This window comes from Rhinopithecus roxellana, chromosome 14, assembly GCF_007565055.1.
Source record: "Rhinopithecus roxellana isolate Shanxi Qingling chromosome 14, ASM756505v1, whole genome shotgun sequence".
NCBI classification, from domain to species: Eukaryota; Metazoa; Chordata; class Mammalia; order Primates; family Cercopithecidae; genus Rhinopithecus; species Rhinopithecus roxellana.
Genome location: NC_044562.1, coordinates 46732441 through 46753608, shown reverse-complemented (window position 1 = coordinate 46753608; position 21168 = coordinate 46732441). Strand labels below are relative to the sequence as shown.

Here is a 21168-nt window from a genome sequence, read left to right as displayed (position 1 = left end):
ATGTATTCCCAAGACATTTTTGAAAACTAATATATAGATGAAAAAACTAATTGATGTTTCAAAGGTATACTCAGAGTAGCATGGTTAACAACTACAACTATGACAAAAAACAACAAACAAACAAACAAACAAAAAACAAACCCATAAACACACAAAGGAAAGAAAAGAAAAGAAATACTAAAAGCATCAATGGAACCCAGCAAAGCCACTTTTGGAATAGCTTGCCGAATAAACATCTTGTGACGTTTATGCTGGTGAGGTTTATTATTGTATGAGACTTCAATGATTTCAATCCAAATCAAATATAGATTTAAAATATTTGATGAAATATATGCCTATGTTATAGATAATGTCTGCTTATTTATTTTCCAATTTAAGCATAACTATTAATAAATTTTAAAACAATTTTAACATGCCTTTGACCTGTAATGAACAACTACAGAACCTGAAAGATGATTAAAGATTCAGTAGTAGCATGAGTAATATTTGTGGTAAAATACTGACTTAAAAATAATGTAAACTACATTAAAGCTACTTAAATAGGACATGGGAGTCGGGGAAGACACAAGGTCTAAATACTTTTCAATATTTTGTCTTACAGAAATATTTTTATATTGAAATAATTATATTTAAATTTAGATTTTGTGATTAAAGTTAACTTAAAGTTATGAACTATAAAACCACCATAGGAAAGAGGATAATGTTTCGATAGTTACTTGTTAATGTAACAGTTTATAAAACAAAAAGTAACCCACAGTATAGGATTTTTCACATTTACAAAGTGTCAAGTGTTTACTTCTTTATCAATATCGCCTACATTTTCATTATTTAACATCTTTGCCCAGTTCCCACTGTAATCAAGTGTACTTCCATGCAGGCAAGTTAGTGCCCAGCTTAGTTTGAGGTTAAATGTAAAAAGCTTTGACGGTTTCAGTTCTCAGAGTTCTCTTGCAGACGCCTTTGTTCTGACCTTTCACCCACCCACTAAAAATTTGGAATTATCCATGCTAATCCTGGAATTCTGGTCATTAAAAGAAAAAAAATTGTGTATATCATTCTCTGCATCAATTTCAAAAGTTATTCTTCACACCAATATTTAGAGATGCAGTTGAAGCTTAAAAATATTCAATTGGGCATATAATTTTATAAAAATATAACATTCTAAAAGGAATCGAGAATCATGTAAAATGTAACCTATTTTTACAGATCTATAAGCCCATATAAAATATTTAGTTTTCTGTGTACATTCCCTTATCTATTTAATGACACCGTATTGTGCTGATTTTGTCTTTTTCCTTCATTAGCCTATATAGTCTTCATGAGAGTAAATGAAATGAATCATGTCTTAAATATCGACTTCTATTGTTATTTTGAATCTTCCTAAGGGTATAGATCAAGGTTTATTCATTCTTACCTTACCTTCTGTTTTAGCATTTAAGACAGTTCATAGTAGACATTGGAAGATTGGTTAAATTGCTATTTAAATAACCTAGAATACAATTGTTTAAGTAATTTACCAACCTTTGCAAAGCTGAATTATAGTTGTGTATTCTGTCAGTATTACATAATATTAAGGTTCAGATATGTGTTTTTTCTTTATTCAGCTTTTCCTATATTCTAGAAAATTTCACCTTGTTCATAATAATTTCTTAGAAACTCTTGCTTTTTTTTGTTTTTTGTTTTTTGTTTTTTTGTTTTGTTTTAGATGGAGTCTTGCTCTGTCACCGGGCTGGAGTGCAGTGGCGCAATCTCGGCTCACTGCAACCTCTGCCTCCCAGTCTCGAGCTATTCCCCTGCCTCAGCCTCCCGAGTAGCTGGGATTACAGGCATGTGCCACCATACCTGGCAAATTTTTTTTTAAATTTTTTTTATTTTAGTAGAGACGGGGTTTCACCATGTTGGCCAGGATGGTCTCGATCTCCTGACCTCATGATCTGCCTGCCTCGGCCTCCCGAAATGCTGAGATTACAGGCATGAGCCACCAGGCCCAGCTGATATTATGGACTAAATTGTGTCTATCCCCAAATTACATATTTAAGTTCTAACCCTCAATGTGGTTATATTCGGGCATGACACACTTAAAAAGTGATTACGATTAATGAAGTAATAAGTGCATATCCTTAATCTAATATGACTGATGTCTTCATAAGAAGAGGAAGAGATGTCAGGGATATGCAAACACCCCTGTGAAGATGCAATAAGAAGGTGACCGTCTGCAAATAGAGAAGAGAGGCCTGAGGAGAATCCACACCTGCCAACATCTTGATCTTGGACTTCCAGTTTCCAGAACTGTTAGAAAATAAATTTCAGTTGTCTAAGTCTTCTAGTCTACAGCTTTCATTATGGCAGCCCTTGCAAATTAATACAGTTAGTTTGGGCCAGCTCACAGAACTTAACTCTAAAGTGAAAGCTGGCGAAACAATTTCAAAATTTTACAAATGAAATTTTAAAAATTACCTAATTTTACACACTTCCTTATTTTTGAGCAGGCCATTTTTTCAAAGATAAAAGCAAAGAAATATATTTTAATTCACAGAAGAGCAACTTATGTTAACTGAAGAAAATGCTTACTGAATGTGAAGTTAAAGTAAAATGTGTTAAAAGAGACTTCCTTAAATTATTTTAGCTAGAAGCATAAATCTGCCTCTAAACATTCTATGATAGCATAATGAATATAAATAGCATATTATGCCATTATAAATAGCAGTTTTAAATGATATGATTAATAACTGTTAGTTCTGGAGCCATATGTTAATCTTGTGGAAGCAGAAGCTGGCTCATATACTGACAACCTCTGTTTGCCCTACTAATAATTCAACCCCTAGTTGTATTGTCACATTGAACTACAAGTTCCTAACAGAAATTACTCCAGAATCTAGGAAATGAAACAGATGCTAAAATTTCAAGAAAGCCTTCAGAACAAGAACATTTAAAAAATCATTTTCATGTAGTGCTTGGAAGAAATCGAATCTGCTGGTATTTCATGTGCTTAAGCGATCATAGCTTTCCCAGCCAGTGAGTATCTTTAAAAGAGAGGTTTCTGTCTTTCATATTACGTATTATTTTGATTAAAGTAATCATTTAATAAACTAGATCTGGAAGAAGTCAAAGTTCTTTTATAAGATTATGACATAATATTAATAATTAACATCTTAGAAAAATCTCTTATTTACTGAACCACTGTTGTTTTTCAAAGAATAAGGAAAACATTATGATAAACCTCATTAAAGGTATACTTTATATAGTCTAATAGTTATAATTATATTTCTTCTTCTTCTGTATTTTTTTCAAAATAAACTTTTAAGTTTTTTAAAAGAACACATTAAAGCCAGTTATAAATTCTTGTCCACTACTGCCAGGAAAAACAATAAATCAATACGGCCTCATGCAACTTATTTGGAAGTCCAAAATCGATGGTAAATATTATAATATGAATTTACATTTCAGAAAAATATATGTTCAAGTGCATTGTGAGTTAAAAAAAGAATTTTGAAATATGCATGTAAGAGATGTACTCTTCTGAGAGTAGAGGTGTGGGGAAGGCTAGGTTCAGAACAGAGGAAGAAAGTAAATTTTTAATATCTACTCTTGGTTTGTTTACACACAAATACAGTAATAATCCACGTCTAGAGTTTTATTTTCCAATAGATTTAACATATCTGAATATTGGATACTTTGCGTGAGTTTTGTGAAAAGATTGAGTTAAAGATTTCAACGCCATTTGAGAATTTCCTTTAAACACACTAACGGGTATCTGTGAATACTGGCTTATTATATCATGGCTGATTTATAAGAATTTACATGTTGCCTTTCTTAGCTGGAACTGTATGTGGCAGGAATAGGTTAATCTTTAGGGTTACATAGATCAGCAGCAAGACTTCCCATGTGGAAGTAGCTATATTCATCTTTCCCATCTGAAAATAACTTTATTAGAAAATATCACATATCTTCTGACTGCCAGGTGACTCATAGGAAAGTACAAGATACCTGAAATCAGCTACATAATCCTATAGTTCATGCACTATTTTCAAACACTTTGAAACTTACTGTTGGTAAGTAAATGTTTATCTGAATTATATCTAAATCATCTCTTCCATAATTACTCTTGTGATTGAAACTTTGTTAGGCCTCAGAAGCCTCGGGATATCAAAATAACTCATAAATTCCTATACCTCAGAACATCTGCACCTCAGAACATGAGACTTCCAGCATCCTGGAAAGTTCAAGGCGTTTCTTAACCTCTCTAAAGGGATGGTCTGCCAGCCAGTCTCTTTCATAGGACCACCATAGATCATTCTTTCTCTAACATTCTGACTTAATTTGTCCATGACTTCTGCCTTTATAGTCAACTGGAGTGCCTTTACTCTGGCTACTATGTACTATTTTATGTTGACACTATCTCCTGATGCTCTCAAAGTCATCATCTCTTGGGGTGCCAGAGTCCTGCTACATTCTCGGCACAACTGGTGAAAAATGGCCTTCAAGTTTACCCTATGCTGTGCTGCCATCTGGGCCCTATAGCAGCACAATTCCTGTCAAGAGTTTTATTAATTCCCTCATGAAAACACCATTTTCATATTCAGCTCTCTAGAAGCTCCAAACCAGTTCAGTGTCCAGTAAGCATAGACACCATGCCACCCTTTGAGCCTTTACATTCTCATTGTCACAAATTGGGTCTCCCAAACAAAAGAAAACCATCCAACTTTCTTTGTCCTTCTTCAACAAAATTCAAAGCTTCTTGGCACATTATTTCAAGCATACAGATGACAGCAGGAGTGTAGAAGGAAGTGGACAAAAGGAAGGATATTTAGACCAAGTATTTTACCCTGGTTCCACCGTATGAATAATAGGAAAGTAGACATTGTCAGGAATTCACTGATGCAGTGTTAAAAAATCTTTTACCAAAAGATCAAAGGTAGATAGCAGGAAATAAGATAAAGAACTGACACCCAATTGTATCCACAGGTCAAGTGTTTTTATTACCAAAATTCCAATTAAAAAATTAGTGTTTCTAGAAAATAGATATTTATATCTGGGTTCAGGCAGATTAAAAAATCAATGAGTTTTAAAAGTTGCATTTAATGAACAGAGTGCTTTATGTTTTTTTGTTTGCTTTACTAATGTGCCAGTTTGATGTCCCTGATAACAAGTCCAGCTTGATAGCCCTGCTAACAAATCCAGCTTCATCTAGTACAATAGAATATATTTTTTCTCAATTCTTTTCCATTTACTATCTGCTCAGTTTCTTAAGTTAGAAAATGACTTGACTAATTCAATGGACAATGGATTGGATATGAATCTAAAATGAGGCAGTTTCCTGAAGCCCAGACTTAACTGTACGCGACAATTTGCTTTGGGGCATTGTGAAACAGAAGATTTCTCAAATTTGTCTAATAATAGTGAGGCTCTTATAGTAAATATCACAGAATGCTTTGTTAAATTTGAAGTTCAACATATAAGAACATGTAGAACATGTCCAGAAGAACACATTAATGTCCAGAAGACCCTACCTAATCTTGTCTCTTAAAGTTATCAGCAACATGCTGATATCTTTATATATGATATATTTATCAGCATGTTGCTGATAACTTTAAGAGACAAGATTAGGTAGTTTGTGGACATTTTATGGAATAGTCAATACAAATCTATTGAAGAGAAATGGTATAATTCTGGTGTGACACTAGATTACTATTCTGTTTCTTTTAATTTTCTTGCTTCTCAATTTTTAATCTAAAATATGAGGGAGGTGTATTAAAAAGATAAAAGGATCTTTGTAATCCTAAGAAGCTATGAAGATAGTCTATTAGAAGATTTAAATATAGGGATTTTGAAAGCTTGTGTTCAGATATGGCATTAAAGTAATAAAGTTCCAATAGAGAAAAGGAATTACAATTCACATTACAATATTTAGATAGGACTGTAAGAAAAATAAATGGCTCTTCCTTATTTCACAATAAAAATTTCAGACAAATTTGACCTTCAAAGATATAAGTCTGAACAATAATAATAGAATATAATAGAAAAATTGTTCTGACTGCAAAGAAATAGACCTTTCCCAACAGTCACTTCAAAATGCAAACCAGAATGTATGGTCTATATTGTTTTTAATTTAATGTGTCTATGTTAACAAGCATACTTCTTCCTCTTCATTTTCATTGCATAAATTTTTACTTGGAATGCTTTTGAAGTGAAACTAATGTGCTTCAAAGTTACTTGTATGTATGTTTATTTCACCAACTGTACATATGACTGTAATTTCCCACCAAATATGGTATCAAATATGTAAAATCTGAGATGTTATAAAAGCATTCAAAATCATATTTTCCTCATAAAGAAAACACAAAATTGACCTTAATAGGATATTGTTGAGGAATATTTTAATTATCTGGCTATAAAGATAAATTCCAAGGTGTCCTAGGATTTAAAAAACTTACTCTAAAGTATTTTGCATCTGTGTGTGTGTGTGAGACAGTGTTTGAAGTGACAGGGAAACCTATGTCCTATGTGTCAAGGTATTGTTTTCTGGATCATTTATTGACATATCTGAAGGCTTGGGAAAAAATTTAGGATAAATAGAGAATAATGAACTTTTTCAGAAATAACTAAGCTTACTCCATGCAATAGAATCCCAAATGATTTGAAGTTAGACTTTATTATCAGTTATACAGTAAATGTGATAAATAAGTTCACCCTGTGAGATATAAAAAATAAAAAACTTCAGCATGACCATAATTTTTTTTTATAGATAACGGGCTCTCATGCCTAAAGCCTGGTTAACAATAGCCACATCTGATTTCAAAATATAGATATGCCCAGTGAGGTAGTTCTTTACATTGGGAATTGCTGGTTAAGTGTTGGTTACCCAATTTCTCTTATTTAAGGCTTAATAGATATTTGATGCCATACAGACAAAACATTTGGAAGAAGTTTCAAATTCTATCTGGAGATAGGTGTCATATAAAACACCCTAAAAAAAAAAAAAAAAAAAAAAGAATGGTTTAAAAGGCTTGCTCGAGTTAACTAAAGATTGGCAGACCCATTCGCCAGGCTTATTGAAACAAGCTTTACCCTCCTTTAAATGCAGGGTCTGTTTCTCATTGGCAGGAATGTTTTAGATTCAGCATATTAAAAGCTGCAGATATTTGTGTTGGGTTTTCCTTTGTGAGATATCTACAGCAATGTGAGACAGCGAGTACATTTAGCCACAAGAGGAACTTCCCGTAAAATCATAGTAAATGACTGTGCTTTTCTTATAAGCCACACCCTTCCTAGGCATTTCTCAAATACTTTACATAGAAATTTGCTCACTTTAACAAAAATCAATAAATGCAACTAGCATTTCATTTGTTTTCATTAACTAGTAGAAATAGCAGTAATATATTGTTAATTGTATTAGCAGGACCCTATACCTTAATGCGACAAGTCAAAAGGCATCTGGCCATTCACAAGTATTGTGACTGATGGATTAATATCGACAAAAAAAATTGGATAATCTTGGAAAAGCATAAAGATGTGCAGTTTACAAAGAGCTGGCTGAAAATTGAGAAGAACTGGCAGATTTGAAACCGTGACAGGTATAAATGAATTGTGGTATGGCCTAATTAACAATTTTACTTCATCATATTCATACTGGAGTCTACATAATTTGAGAAGAGGAAATATTTTGTCAAAATTGATATATCCCATAAAATATAACTAACATACTTTGCAAGGAAGCTTAAGGAAGGCCTGGGAGACAAAAAGGACAACAAATATAACAATAATAATATTTAAGTGCAATAAAGTTTTTATAATGTCATTTTTCTTAAAGTGGTTTTCTACATAGGGGAAATCAACACTGCATTGACTGTTAGACTTAGTTTGGGGGTCTAATGGACTCTTCCTGAAATTTAGACTGAGGGATCAGATTATTAATGGTAGACCTAAATCTGTCTCAAAGAACAGTATTTGGACTCCAGTAAAACCTCTTCAGATACTCTCTGTTTAACTGATTGCTTGTTTCAAAGGTCGATTCATTTTGGAAAAAGATTATGGATTTTTCTCACATTTTATGACAACACAAATGTTGACAACTTATGTTTTTGTTAATGTATAATATTATTTTTTATCAAAAAAGCAAGCTATTTGCTAATAGTCATGTCACAAATATAATTATTATACATAGAATTATACATAGAATTACCCAGTTTCAATGGACCTTTCTTAACTTCCTGATAATTTATTATCCTTTAAAACACAAGAGAAACCCATTTGGTATCTTCCACCTATAGCTTGAAAGTCTTATATTTATTTGCTTATTAGTAGTACATTTCCATTTGATACATATAATATTAGATTGCATTATTCTAGATCCAATTTTTCCTTCTGTAAGTGAAGTTTATGAGATAAGATTAGTTGTTCTAGTCACAAATGCATTGTACAATGAAAAGCATGACATTATAACTCACCATATTTTCATGGTAAGAAAAAATTGTATGCATATTTATTGATAAACGTATTTTAAGTGTATTCCTTATAGTGGAGGAAATGCAATGATGAATGAAACACTCTAGTAAAGAGCAATGTGCTCCAAGTTTTTCTGTTGACACCTTGTGTAAAATAATTTTGAAAAAACATCACCTATTTCAACTGACAGATCAGTTGCAAAGCATGTAACTTTTGGCACATTTTAAATGTTGACATTCTAAACTATAACTGTTACATCATTTTTAAAAAATTCACAGTAAAACATAAATATAAAAGCAATTCAATATCTACCACATTCATTTAAAATAAATGAATGAGTTCTTCACAGCAGTTGGAAATGATAGATCATTTCTTTCTCTCCTTGAAATCATATCCCAGTCCACTATCCACCCTTCATCTTAAAGAATTTTATTCTATTAAAATGTATTTTTATATTTTAAATTATTTTTAGTGATACCCTGAAAGAGAGCCAGGAAAACTCATTATATAGAAAAAAAAAAGGGAATAAAGGTAGCAAGGAGCAAGAAAGAAGATAAAGTGACATAGAAATAGATCATTAGATGAGCAGGTAACACTTTAAAAGTTGTGATGTTATAGTGTCTGTCTTTTTTTTTTTTTTTTTTTTTTTTGCAGATGTGTGCATTGGTGTGAAGTAAATCTCTTTCAATCTTCTCTCATGAAAATCTTTACCCTGCTCTAAAATTTTTGCAACAAAATTTGTACATAGATTAAAATTTTATTTTAAAAAAATCCTGTCCAAATGGCAGCAAATGAATGCTTTTAAAAAGTTCTTCCAGATTGCATTACCACCATAACTTTTATAAAAACTAATGGCAATAATTATCATGTTGATAATAATAGTAGCTAACACATCTGGAAGGCTTACTAAGTTTCAAGCACTAATCTATACATTACCTATTTATATCTCTACTTGTAGCTATCTATTTATACAGTGTCCACCAAATCTGGAAATACAAATGATATATAATGAATGATTCACTTATATATATTAGATTGTAATACTTTTAAAAAGTAATATTTGATTTTCTAGACTTTACGGTCACCTTACAACAATCATGTAAGGTAGGTACTATGATTAACCCAGCTTTACCAATGAGGGACCTGAAGCTCAGTCAGTTTATTAACTTTAACACATGATTAAAAATTGATTAATTCAAGGGTTGAATCAGGCAGTCTGGCTTTAAAGTTTACACTCAAGATCAAAATGCATTATTATAGACTTTGAGATATAATTTGATTCTTAATCCATCTTAAACACAAGTAAAATTTTATTTGCCCTATATTATTTAATGAGATGAAGAAGGGGGAAGCTGACATGTCCTTTTGAAAGGAGGCTTGGCAAACATCAATGTACCCACCATCCTCGTCCCCTTGTTTGTGGCCTAGGAGATTGTTACGCTTTGCAAAAGTGCTCTCTAGTAAGATTCAGAATGGGTAATACACCACTTGTGTTTTTTGGTATGGGGAGGGAGACGTAGGTAAAAGAGAAGAAGGAAGATTGTGAAGAGAGAAGTGGAAAAGGATAACTAGCTGGAAGCTTGTACCTTCGAAGTTTTCACTGGCAGATCAGTTTTAGGAAGGAGATCAAATCGAGTTTGAGGATTAGGAAATTGATTTCTGTAAAACAAGCTGTTTCTGCCTATGTGGTAAGAGTACGGATAACTCACTTCGTAGATCCTTGGTCTAGGGAAAAGAGTAACAAACACATAGTAAATGGGGAAACTCAATTCTACCAAAAATGAAAATGTTGTTGCATTTGAGAACCATTATGGTGGGCAATGTAGTAAAAAAGATAGACAAGACACTCATCCTAATTTAATGTAAAACAAATTTGTAAAGAAAAAAATGATAACTAAAGAATTTCATGAAGGTATTATCATCACTGCATATAATATGCTTTCTACTAAATTTCAATGGCAGTTTATGTTTACCTACTTACATATTAAATAATTGCTATTACATTGGCATCATAATTCCTCTTATGAGAGGAACTGTTCTTTCTGATAAATTAAAAATCCACTTAGAGTAGAGCAGACTCTTGGTCATAAATGTTATCAGGTGCTCAAATGTCAGGGGAAGAAGTCTCCTCTCCATGAACCAAATTAGGAAATGCGTTACTTTTACTCGTGCAACAGAAGCTGGAAAATGAGTGACAAAAGGAAAGAATGGGTAAAGATAGAATAAAGTCAAAGAGATAGAGAGAGGTCAGAATAGATTATTGGGAGAAATAAGTGACATCTAAAAATGGTCATTTATACTATTGATTTGAAGTTGTTTACATTGGTGGTATGTGAACCTCTCCCATATCTGCTACTGTGTAAATCTTTAATGAAGTCTACTATCTGTGTGAGTGAAATTTTTTACAGAGATCAACAAATTACAGGATCAATGCAAAGCAGAACAACTTTATTCACTAAAGAAGAGTCTGATTAAGGGCAAATTAACAAGGACATTGCAGGGAAGCATATTCATATTCCACCATTTTACAGAAAGAATAATAATATGAAAATCTTTTAGTGATGAAGGAGTTACTGGTAGACTTCCATGACACTTAAGATGAGACCCTCAAGGCACATGATCAAGTACGATTACCAATACTTACTTATTTAAGCCAGTGCCATATTTAGGTCCCAGCTTTATTTTGCTGCGGTACATGTAAGTTAACATAAATGACAAGTCACGCTGACCTCATTTGTTTGAATTTTAACTACTTTAATTGGAAACACTGCTGATTACACAAGAAAATGAGAATAAGTATTTTGTAAACATTCTGTTATAAAAATGAATGTTTTGAATCTTTAATTATGACTTGCAAGTCATTAATTGTGTCTCTCATACACATGGGAGTATACCTAATTTGAACTCTGAGCAATAGGACAGTGTGCTTTAAAATTTTAAAGAGATGATAAAATAATCATTCATAAAATTGATTTATTAAGCACACTTCAAAACACTATATAACTTTTCTGGAGTATTTTCATATAATTTACAAATACATTTTTTAGTTTATATAATATGCTAAATATTGTTTCAATTTTAGCTGGATTAAAATTTAAATGCAAAAATTGAGCTATTAAATGATTACAAATTTATAAGTTAATATCTTTACTATTTTGGAGTCTGAAAGAACTTTCCACAAGATTACTAAACTTTACCGATAACTAGAAATAGATACTTCTGTTGCCAAAATTCAAACTAGCCAGAGACATTTCTCCTTATATTTGTTTATTTCCCACTTCTTACCCATCTGTCAAGTTTCAGTCAGCTGTATGATTATATAAATAAAACCATGCAAAAAAAAAAAAAAAAAAAAAAAAACCCTTGTAGTTAGAGGAATTGAACTATTACAAATCACATAGCTGGTTACAAAGAACTTCAGATATTTTATTTTTAGCTCTTATCTTTAGGTCAGAGAGTTATAGGCAGCTATTTCAGAATCTTAGAGCCGGAATGGACCTGAGAAATCTTAAAGAAAAATCTTCTCATTTTAGAGACACAAATTAGGAGCTCAAGAGGGTTTTGTGATTTGCTTTATATTCCACGGCAGTGGTAGAAGAGCTAAGACTGGGAACCCCCTCTCCTAAGTCTCTGTTCGGTACTTCTTTTATTATGTTAAAATGGAAACATATATAATTCAAACTAATATGATGGCAAACTGCAATCATAGTTCTCATTTACATTTTTAATTTCCATAAAGAAAATTTTTTTCTACCTCTGTCTTGCTGGAATTGAAGTGAATTTACACCTTAAACTGCACCATTAGAACAAAAGGCAACTCAAATGGCAGCCATTAACTTCTCACAGAAAATCTTTCCAATGCTCTACAAGTTCTGTGAGACCAGGCTAATGAAGAGAATGCACCTTTAAACTTGGACCTTTCATTTTCAGTTACTTCCAATGTATCTTCTTCAAACTCTCAAACAGATGTTATAATTTATAAGTTGAAAAACACACTTGGAAAAAATATAGTGTATTCCTCTCAGCATTCACATGAAGACATGACTGATACAGATAGTGGGAGGCCAAATCTAGTTCTTCCCTAGTAAGTGAATTTTCTCCCATTGTGCTCTCTTTCCTATGTTTCTTTATTAAGCAAACTTTGGGCCTTTTGAAAGTTGATCTGGTATTACTTCACATAAAAACCATCAGGAAGAAAAATCCAGCTGTCAGATATAAGTAGGCATTTTGAGCATTCAAACCTTGCTCTAAGGAACAGTGAGTCATGTGAAATGCAATGTGCAAAGGAAGCTGACACATGAAAGGACAGCACAACAATGATGAGTTCCCAAAGACATGCTGTGGGAGAAAGAACAATTATAGAGGATCTATTTTTGGGCCCAGCAGTATGAACTGGGAATTTTAAAATCACAGCTTAAGTACAGAAGGAGGAATGATGTCACCCAGTTTTAAATTTAAGAGAAAATAATTTAGTAGCCTTTAGTTTTAATTTAGGTTATTACCACTTATTATGATGATACATTATTGAATTGTCAAATTTCTGCAGTCTAAAAACAAGTTAATGCAGGACATTTAATTTTGTAGGAAAGGCAACTATGAGGTGTAATATTAATTGCATAATTAATATTTTATTTGCCATGGTACTATAATACCAAACATAAATAACAAGACAAACACATCTGGAACAGTAGTCTTTCTGGAAGCACCAATGCCCCAAAAGCCTGTAGTTAATGCCCAGGATTGAAAATAAGACCTCAGAGTGGCCAGGGAGTTCTAAAAATAATATTTAGAGTCATTTAAAGTTTTTTCCTTTGCTTATAAATAAGATACCATCTTATGTTCCAAATATAAGAAAGTTTTACATCCATTCATAGGAATATAACAGTAACAATGTGAATAGAAAATAAAGAACTCTATAGAGAAAAGGAATTTAGTTCAAATGAGCAATTTAGCCCTATTTTATCATGTTAAACATAATTTTTGGTATATATCCATATAATTATGGTTATAATATGTTTTATATAGTACATATACATATATGATGTCTGTGGCTAATTTTACAAAATAACTAATATTAATAAATCTACTAGGACACATTCAAATTAATTTGACACTCCCAGTAGTCTGGCCAAGAGAACAGCAATGTGGGCACTAAGTCCACTGCCAAGGTCCCAAGGAAATAATTTTGTAAGTGTGACAGATGTCCATAATTCCATCTTTATCAGTATTTTGTTAGATTGACTTTCAAGATTCTCTTTTATTCTAAAGTTAACCATATACCTTTCTGTGAAATATTTCTTACTATTGTTAATATGGTCTTATTATCCTCAACTTTACCAGAAATCCTACATGTACTTTCATTAGGTCATGAATGTTCTTTTGTAATATATGCAATACCTGAAAGTAGGGCCATCCAAAGTTTTGACAGCTGGTAGCACAAGTGGTTGGTGTATCATCGTAGGACCCTAGATGACAAGAGAACATTCCTGTGAATTTGGTAATATTATGAGTGGATAGTGGGATTTCTCAGAATTTAACTTCAAGTTAAATACTAGTGTGTTTCTTTGTTAAAACCATAAACATACATATTTCAAATGATACTTTTCAATGGAAAGTTAGGAAGAGACATACCAGGTATATTGAGGTTGTCACCATGCTAGCCTGAAAGTAATCAGTAACTTTGTTTTTGGCATCGTATGTCCTAAGAATGGGAAATCCAATGGGCACAAACATGGAGGCAGATAGTGCCTGTTGTTTAAGGTCCTGGCCCTAGGAAGATGTGTAATCTGTGTTTGCATGGTTCTGGTCTGTGGGCTGGGGATATGGTAGTCACTGCTCTCATGGAGCTTATATTATAAGGAGAATAAAAGAGAAACAAATAAATATAAAAATGTACAGTGTTGATAAGTGGCATGAAGGACAGTAAAGCAAGCTAAGGGAGAATAGGGAGAAATGTATGATGGTGGTATACCAGATAGAATAGTCATAAAAAGTGTCTGTGAAGAGGTGATATTTGAGCAGTAGACCTGTAGTAAGGGAGCACACTACCCTTAACGTTCGGGAGAACAGTTGCTTTTAGAAGAAAGGATGACTGAGCCAATGGTTCTAAGGCAGGAATAACTTGGCTAGTTTAAAGTACAGAAAAAGAGTCAATACAGTCATAGTGGAGTGAATGAGGGCAAAAAGCATTCAAGAACTTCGTCAAAGAGGGAACCAGAGGCCAGATCTTGTCAGTAATAAGTTTTAACTCTCTATAAACATAGGATGTTGCTAACAAGTTAAATTCATTCCCTGTCAAACAAATATTGAAGTTACATAAATGTAGTTTACATACATCCTTTCAGGCTCAAACTAATGTTGAAAGCAAGACACAGCTAGTTTACCTTGCTTTGCATTTATACACTGTTTGAATTTCAAGAACTTGAAAAATGTCACAATTGCATTTTGTGAATTATTTATCTCAATTAACTCATATTGACATTTGAAAGGCTTTTAATGACCTTGTGCTTATGGAGCATCAATTTTCTACTAGACCTAACAATAATCAGATCTATTGCCAATAATTTATTTAAAGTCAATAGAGACGTTTATGTAAACCCTCAAAAATATTCAGAAAGCTTATTATTAAAAGTAATCTCTGCAATTGAATCTTTTGTAAACCAAAAAACACTTCCAATTATTTTGAAAAATTACCTTGTAAATGTTTACACCTTCATGTGTTTTAATAACATATTATATATCACTAAAAATTGACTACTATAATTAGAATCATGTGGTCGTATTAATTAGATGTCTATTTGTACATTATCAAAAAGTCTGCATATGCAGTTAACACACTGCATAAAGATGTTTCAGTCAAAGACGGTCCACGTATATGACTGTGGTACCATAAGATTTTCATACAGTATTTTTTACTGTACTTTCTATATTTTGGTGTGTTTAAGTACACAAAGACTTACCAGTGTGTCACAGTGGCCTACAATATTTAGTACAATAATATAGATTTGCAGTCTAGGAGCAATAAGCTTCACCACACAGCCCAGGTTTGTAGCAGGCTATCCCATCTAGGTTTCTGTAAGTACCCTCTGTAATGTTCACACAGCGACAAACTCACCTAATGACACACTTCTCAGGACATATCCCAATCCTTAAATGACACCTGACTATATTTAGATTCTAGATTTCCAAAAGCTATTTCAGAAAAAATAAAAGCTCTTATTAGTCTCGACCTTTATTGGCATACATATGGAATTCAGCAGGTTCAAGGTTGAAGTTTACTTTTAGTATTTTCCCAACTTGCCAGAAAATACCACTAGAAGTAGAAATACTCAGAAGCATTATTTTTTTTTCTGCATGGTTCTTTTTTCATCCCAGTCGAAAATGCTATGAAAGAATCTCTCCTGCTTTTTGGTGTTTGGGACATGTAAATGGTCACTTCTGGCTATCAGAAAATTTATTGATGAGTTAATTTTTGTTAATAAACATGTTGCATATATTAATACAATTACAATGTATATGTGAACATATATTTACTACCTCTTTCTTCTGAAAAATATCAGTTATCTGTGATATCAAATTATGTGCTAAAATAGGTTAAAATTCAAGAAGAAAGGGTAAAAACAAAACATTATTAAGCCCCAATGTAAAAGATAAAAATACCTAGAGAAAACTCAAAAGAAAGAGCTAATTTTGTTCAAGTAGCAAAACTGGTGAAATGGTTGGACAATAAAATCCTAATCAACTAAATCTGGAAAACACAGAAAAGTAGTACAGCAAATAGGGATAATACCTAGACTTTCTTGATATGATGTTGCCATGGTGAAATATAACAACTTAGCTGAAGAAAAAAATATATAAACCTAAGTATATTTATGAAGAGAAATCAGAATCTTGAAGAAATATACTAGTTAAATTCAGCTGATGGCTATAAAGGCAATCAAGTGAATTAAAAAATGAGGAATTATGTGAAAAACACAAACTTCAATGCTTTCTATGATGTTTTGATGTGCAAGAAATAATTTTTTACAATAGGTAGAAAGAGACATAATCACTCTCAGGAGATATGCAAGCTTCATAAATTATTGTAAATGTGCAACCAGCTTTTAAAAAAGAACACATAAACACCCCTGAATAGAATTATTCATTTTCCTCCTCTCTTTATTTTTCAAAGGAGATTTTGATAGATATTAGATAGTTTTTGAATAAAGAGAAATAGAAAGTTAGAGCTATGATTCAAGACATTTTCTATCTCTGTTCTTGTTCATGATGAGAAATGTTATTCATACATATCCAATTTTAAAAGCAATAAAACATATTTTTCCTTTCCCTGGACCATCTAACCAAAGAGAGATAGTTAATCCTTCTCTTAAATAGTTAAAAGCAAAAAGTGACTTAATTATAATCCTGCAACATTAAGTCACTGCCATTCAATTAGAAACAAATGTTTCAGAGGAAAATTTTAATTCATTTAGCTTACAAATTCATTGTGACTCATAATAAGGAAAATGCAGATTAAAACCACAATGAGATACTATGCTACACTCAACCGACTAGCAATAATTAAAAAGTTTGACAATAATACACAGCATTAGAAAAGATATGATGCAATGGAAACCTCATATACTCTTGGTGGGAGTATAAATTGGCATAAGCATTTTAAATTGCTAGGATCCTGAAATCTCACTGAAAAATATATCCTCAAAAAAACATGGACATATGTGTACCAGGAGATATGTTAACAAAATGTTCATAGCCTCATTGTTTGTAATGGCAAAACTGTGGAAGCAATCCAGATGTTCCTCAGCAGGAAAAAGGATAAATACATTGTGTTACATTCATACAATGGAACACTGTAATAGTGAAAGGAAAGAGCCACAGCTATACCCATTAACAATGATTTATCTCAAGAACATAATGCCAAATGGAAGAAGCAAGTCTTCAAAGAATGCATTCAAGATAATTCCAGTTTCATTAAAGTAAAAATAAAAACAGAAAAATAACGTAAAAGTTTGCCCAGAAACCATATGTGGTAAAGTCACAAAGTAAAACAAGGAAATGATTAGTACAAGCTTAGGGTAAAGGTTTACTTCTGAGGATGTCCATGTGAGTCAATCAGGGAAGAACATGATGGACAATCTTGGGTCTAAGTATACAGGAGTTTATTTATTTAAACAGTATATGTGTATGAGTTAGACTGTCCTTTATTTTGCTATAAAGAAATATCTGAGGCTGGGTAATTTATAAAGAAAGTAGGTTTAATTGGCTCACGGTTCTGCAGGCTGTATAAGCATGGCTCCAGTGTCTGTTTCTGGTAGAGCCTCAGGAAGTCTACATTCACGACAAAAGGGGAGCTGACATATCCTCATATCTCCTGGAGACAGAGGGAGCAAGAGAGGGAGCAGAAAGGTCCTATACTCTTTTAAACAACCAGACTTTGTGTGAACTAACATAGCGAGAACTCACTTATTACCAAGGGGAAGGTGCTAGGTCATTCATGATTCAATCTCCTTCCACCAGGCCCCACCTCCAACACTGGGAATCACATTTCAACATTCAACCTTCATACAAGATTTGGAGGGGACAAACATCCAGACTATATCAGTATGGTATACATAACATTCTACATACGAAACTACATTCTACATTCTACATCTAACATTTCTACATAAGAAAATTAAGAAAATTTCTTAATTATAAAGGTTTTTGTAGAAAAGTATGCAGAGCAGAATTCCCTCCTACTGAATGATGTATTTGTTATGAATCTACGGATCAGCATATATGAAATGCAATTTATTAGGGAAAGGTCAAGGGATCTGGGTGGGAGATGGAGCTGCCTTATACAGTACTGATCCTATCTGAAAGTTTATTATGTGATTTAAATGTACAAATTCTATTTGATTTCAAGTTAAATTCTTATATATACAAAGGAATTTTGGAACAGCAATGATTTCTAACCCTTAAATCAAGGTGTGTGTGTGTGTGTGTGTGTGTGTGTGTGTGTGTGTGTATTTACCCCTGAATCTGATGAAGGTGAAAAGGGTCTACAAATTTGTAATTTGGATTATTACCAAGTTCCTAAGATTTTTAAGTTAGAATGATTCAGACAGGAAAAATGTGCCACCAAGTCACAGAACTAATCATTCTCAGCCCAGAATTAAAATGGGAAGTATTACATACTTCTTGTTATTTATGGGTAGTTCAGTATACATTTATAGTTATTGTTTAGTTATTTGTGAAGACAACCACTTGATTTAAACATGTGTCCTATTTACTGACTTATTTTGTTATTGTTAAGTTTGACTCTATCATGTTATTATGCCTTATTCACACAACATCCAAAATACAGAAAAGAGAACACTATCTCAGGGCACACATGCATCACTTAAGCATCATGTCCATCTGTCTGTTGAGCCATCCCAGACTAATTTGGTAGGTTCAGAATAAGCAGAGAGATTTTCACTTTACCAAACAGCACTGCTGCTTTAAATGTGGTATGACCAATGTAGCCCAACATGTTGAGGTCCTGAGAGACTGAGACAGATTTTATGACCCCTCCACTTAAAAGCAGAGTAATTATCTTGACCAATTGGGTTCAATCCTGAAACGCAAGTCAGTTATTACCACCCAGGAGGTGGTATTTACTTTTCACAATTTTTAAAATAAATACTTTTCAGCTCTTATCAGAAGTAATAACCCTGAGGCTTAACACTCACCATGCCCCAATCGAAAAGGCAGATTAAAGGTTTACCATCCAAAATTTTAGACTAAGCATCTGGAAGATATTTGCATGTCAACTAAAAATGGTACCCACTGAAGTGCCCATTGTCCATGGCCATGTAGACAAAGCATCTCATCTTAATTTATGTGATTCGGCACTGGATTTTTATAATGTAACAAATTACAAATCTAGCTAAACAAATGTCTTATTGGACTAATTTATCTTCTTTTACAGCCTCTCCTTTTATCTTCTCTTTCTTTTCCTGTCTTTATTCTATTTGCTCCCCTTTTCTTTTAAGGTTTCTCTTGCTTTCAAATTTCAAACCTCCCTCTGATCTTTTAACTTGGTGAGCAATAATTACTAAGTTAATATTGTTTTTACAGTCATATATTTCTATTCTTTAGATGCGAAGTTTTTTGGTTACACTCTGTTCTGGTTGGCTTTTCACTCTTTATTCTTGTTCCTTTCATTTCAAATTTCACCAGCTTTTGGGTCAATCTCCCAAGACTTCATACTGCCATTTGTAAAAGCCACTGTCACCAGACCTGAAACAAAATGCATTGCTCTGGATTTACTCAAAAAGAACGAAGTTTAGGATGTGCAACATTTTAAAATGTTAAATTCAATTTTAAATACATATTCAAAACTGAGATACATATAGGCTGGGCACCGTGGCTCACACCTGTAATCTGAGCACTTTGGGATGCCAAGGTGGGCGGATCACGAGGTCAGGAGATCAAGACCATCCTGGCTAATACAGTGTAACCCAGTCTCTACTAAAAATACAAAAAATTAGCTGGGCGTGGTGACGGGTGCCTGTAGTCCCAGCTACTCAGGAGGCTGAGGCAGGAGAAGGGCGTGAACCTGGGAGGCGGAGCTTGCAGACTGCACTCCAGCCTGGGTGACAGAGCGAGACTCCGTCTCAAAAATCAAAAATCAACAACAAAAAACACTGGGATACATATAAACCTGGAGAGCACATCTACTTTAGAAATATCTGAAGTGACTAATTAGTTAGCAATAGGAATTAATTAAAACGGGATTTATCAGAGAAGTCTTAATAACATTTGTTTGTAAACATCATGAATTATAAAATTGTTTTAAGGTTATATTTCATGCTGTAGACTAGCTGGTTATGTCACTGGTGTTACCATCAATCTCTGGAATAGACATACTTAACACAGTCAAGGCAATCCAACATACAGAGAGCTAAAAAAAAAAAAAAAAGCTACTAAAAAAGTTTGATTTTTATACATACCCTAAAATCCACTCTGCAATACAGAGTACATTGTAATAATTAGCAAAACTATTTAAAATGTATAGAAATGTTTTTATATCTAATTTAGGATCAAACAATTATTCAGACTTCTAAATAACCTTAATTCAATCTACAAGTAGTATTTCGTCAGAAAAGGCTCTCAAGGATATTTGGTGTCCCCACTGAATCTAGATGAGAGTGAACAAGTATTTTGGCACAGCCTTTTTCTAAACAAGAATGTTGGGAGTAACCATTTGTTATTGCAGGGACTGGTACTAGCTTGAGAAAGGGTGACATGTCTGCTTACTGTGAAAAATTAGTCATCTTTGCACTCAAACTTTAAGAGCAAAGTATACAAATTCAAATTTCTTTCAAGGCTTTTATTTATGTAGAGTTTATCTTAAATGCCTTTTACATTATTTCATCAAGCCTATTCAGATTAGAAATTTCCACTGTCTTGTCTTTTTAAAGACAGCCCTGTTTATTTATTTATTTATTTATTTATTTATTCTATTTTAAGCTCCTTAGGATAAAGAATATGTGTTGTAGAATACTGAGTTATCTTGCCATATATAAACTTACCAGAAACAAACTGACTAATTTTAAAAACAAAATATAGCTTTTTAAAGGACATGCTTATCTGTATGTTTTGTAATAATAACTTTATCAAAAATATGCTGTTTGATAATGACTATATCAAATCAAGTCAGAAAGTTTAGGGATAAGAGTTAAGAAACAGGAAAGGTTG

At 32.8% G+C, this 21168-nt stretch overlaps 1 protein-coding gene across 2 annotated transcripts in view; it reads right to left on the bottom strand.

The window, feature by feature from the left end:
* Nucleotides 1-21168, bottom strand: part of CALCRL (calcitonin receptor like receptor) — a 104539-nt gene that overhangs the window by 72586 nt on the left and 10785 nt on the right. The window contains exon 2 of one of the 2 annotated variants that reach the window (XM_010370308.2): nt 13843-13910. The exons of the other annotated variant lie outside the window; for it this stretch is intronic. The gene's annotated coding sequence lies outside the window, so the exon portion shown is untranslated. The remainder of the gene's footprint in view (nt 1-13842; nt 13911-21168) is intronic. 2 annotated transcript variants of the gene reach the window in all.